The sequence below is a fragment of the Malus domestica genome, chromosome 10 (genome assembly GCF_042453785.1).
Source record: "Malus domestica chromosome 10, GDT2T_hap1".
In the NCBI taxonomy this organism is placed as follows: domain Eukaryota; kingdom Viridiplantae; phylum Streptophyta; class Magnoliopsida; order Rosales; family Rosaceae; genus Malus; species Malus domestica.
Window position 1 is genome coordinate 5,869,070 of NC_091670.1, and position 3,446 is coordinate 5,872,515.

The following is a 3,446-nucleotide window of genomic DNA, read 5'->3' on the forward strand; positions in this document are numbered from 1 at the left end:
ATAAATAATTTATGTAGCCAGTGTAAAACAAGATTTTGTATTGGATTTGATCTGGACAAAGGGGATAAAGGTTGTCCCTCTGTGTTCACTAATTAATTATTAGTCTTTGTAATCTACTTTATTAACGATGTGCTTTTGGATTGTTTGTTTTAGCATAAGTTCCTTTCCCTACCTAACTAATTACTCCATCATCTTTCCGCAAAAATAGCAACTCTCTCGTAAGTGCCAAAGCATATTCCGATCAATGATTACAATGTAATATCTCACATTTTCAAGGGGTGAGGATCATGTAAGTTTTATATGTATATTCCTATTTCTATCTAGCACGAGGTCTTTTGGGAGTTCATTGGCTTCAAATTTCGTCGGAACTCCAAAGTTAAGTGAGTTCGCGCGAGAGCAATCCTATAATGGATGACCCACTAGGAAGTTCTCCTCTGAGTTCCCAGAAACAAAACCGTGAGGGCTTGGTCGGGGTCCAAAGAGGACAATATCGTGCTACGACAGAGTCGAACCCGGAATGTGGTGGGGACCCGAGCTGGGATGTGACATACAATCTTTCATAATTTTATTAATATTAATTATTAAATAATTACTATTATTATTTGGTCAATTTTGGTCAATTTTCAAATACTAATAACGTACGATAATTATCATAAATAATAGAAATAAACAGTAGTGCAATAGTGGATATGTCACTTTGCTACCTTCATGAATATAGTATCACAGAGTGCTCACATGCTCATGTTTCTAGAATGTACTTTTTTTGCCTTTTCATATTTTTTTTAACAATCTATCACGTTTGAAGAACGTGAATAAAAACTTAAGTTTAACATAATATTTCAAAATGTTGTTCATTAGTACTACAGTTTAATAGTATTTTTTACTTGTAATAGTATTTTTCTTCACTTGTAATAAGAAATTTGAGGTTCGAATTTTACAATTAAAGAATGAGAAATTTTATTCAGACCTATTTATCATTTTTCTACACTCAATTTATCATTATTTAGCACTAGAAAACTCTTCCCACCCTATCTCCATACCCTAACCACCCCCAATTTCTACCCTTCCCCGACCCCACCACCACCTCCTCTACCATCCACAATGAAAACCCCAAAGATCTTATCACTCACTCTAACTTGTCGTTCAGGAGCTGGATAGTTAGACAAAAGGTACTCGAGAATTCCATCACTCACTTAACTTGTCGCAAGTGAAGAATGTTGAGGGAATTGAAACTGGGTGTGTGCCCACAACAGTGTAGACTTGGATTATCAGAACTCACTAAGTTCTCTCATGCAAAATGCAAGAACTGCTTTAGCGTAGACCCTTATTTGCATTGGTATCGATACCTAATACCTTGTTAGCAAATGCATAATCGTTGGAACCAAACTGTTAGCGAAAAACTCCACCTCAATTGTTTGAACTCTCTTTTCTAATGCAAACTAAATCCAGCTATCAATGCAAACTATTTTTGGGTTTTATTGTGATTAGTTGATTAATTATTTTTCTTATCAAATCGTGTTGAATGATCGATGACTATAATTTTGCATATTGTGAATTAGTTGTAATGTTTATGCTGTTTTAGGATTACCACATGGTTTGAAGTTTTGAACTTAACAATTTTCATCTTTCAATCTTACTTCTACTACAGCGTTAGATCGAATGGTCGACTGCTTCAGAGAATTCGGATTGTTAGAAGGATTGCGTGAAAGATTGGGAAAGGGGTAGTGATGGTTGAGATATTTGGGGTTTTCATTGTGGGTGGTAAGGAAGGTGGCGGCATGGGGTTGGGAGGGTAGAAATTGAGGGTGTTTGGGATTTGGAGAGATGGGGTGGCTGGAATTTTCTAGTGCTGGAATTTTAATTTTTTAATTTTTTGTTCTTTTTCAATTGGGTGTAAAGAGAGAATTGTTGGGCACAACTGAAATTTAAAATAATAATAATAATATGTTAAGTGTAAAAGTATGATAAATAGGTCTGAATAAAATTTCACTTAAAGAATTCGATACCAATTTATTTTGAGCAGTGCTTAGCACACCCCTCAACCCTCTTTTCCCACTAATCTTATTGTTCCAACCCTTTAAAAAGTCGAAAAGAAAGAGCACGTTTTTCGTACCCACTTATATTCCTAAACTATATATAAAAATTAAGATAAAAAACCAAAGTCTGAATGAAAAATAAAAACTCCTCTGCGCACCTAAAAGTCCTGTTTTTCTTTTAATTTTATTTAGGGCCTCTTTTATTTATTATATTGGCTACAATAATAGATTGTTATTAATTTTTTATCGGGGGCTTAAAAGTCATTTTGCACAAGATTAAATATGCCATTAAATTTTGAAAACTATTATTGACATTTTAATATTTTCATTCTGCATTGTTCAAAAGTGTTTTTTTTTTCTTTTTTTCTTTTTGGATATTAAATGTTTGGAGTGAATAATGAGAGAGTGAATGGAAAAAGAGGGTTGGGAAGTGAGCTTAACACAACACACTTTATTTTTTCACTTCATAGTTTGACTATATTTTTTTTTAAACCAAACGATATTATCTACAATAAGATGTGAATGAGTGGGCTAAGCCTCACATGCTAGCCATAATAATGTGGTTCAAAATCTCATTTGGCGAGAATCAAACCTAAGACCTTTCACTTACAAGTAAAGAGGAATAACACTAGACCGTAGTACTAAATGGCAGTTTGACTATAATTTTGTATAAAGGAATATCTCAAACAAGAAATGCTAAGGAAATTCTCAAAAAGAAGGCTCTTTATGGACTATCCGCCGCCTCATCTTTTTAGTTTCGTGCCAACATTATAAAATATTGTGCCAGAAAGATGAAGTGCATGGTAACATTGTGTCTGCCTCTTGCCAAGGTTGAGCTATTGCGTGGTTCTTGTTGGAAAAATCTCTATTTCATTAAGCTAAACTGACACACTATGACCCGGAATGTACACTTGGACTCCGAATTGAGCTGTACTAGTTGACACCAATGTCCACTTGGACTCCGAATCAAGCTGTACTAGCTGACATCAGGAGGGTGACGAAGCCATAAAGTGTAGTGATGTGGAAATGTGAGTAAATTGAAACCTAAAAGTGCCTAAATATAAGAGTGCGCTTGTGAGGGGGAATGAATCAATTTCACACGTGATGTTAGAGTATAAGTAAAGTCCAATGAAATTAGAATAAGAACTATATCATTGGATGTAGTTTTCAATATCAGCGTTTGCTAGAAATCCTCGTCGACACAAACACTACCATTAAATCCTGGAGGGGCAAAAAAAAAAAACATGGGTGAGTGGGCCTAAAAATAAAACTTTGCAAAAACCTTTTCGAAAATGTAGTCACCCCTCACTGTAAAACAAGTATAGTTTCCAAATATACATACTACGTATAGTGTGAAAATACTTATCGTAGCCTGCAATATCTCAAAATTCTATACATCATGTATATTTC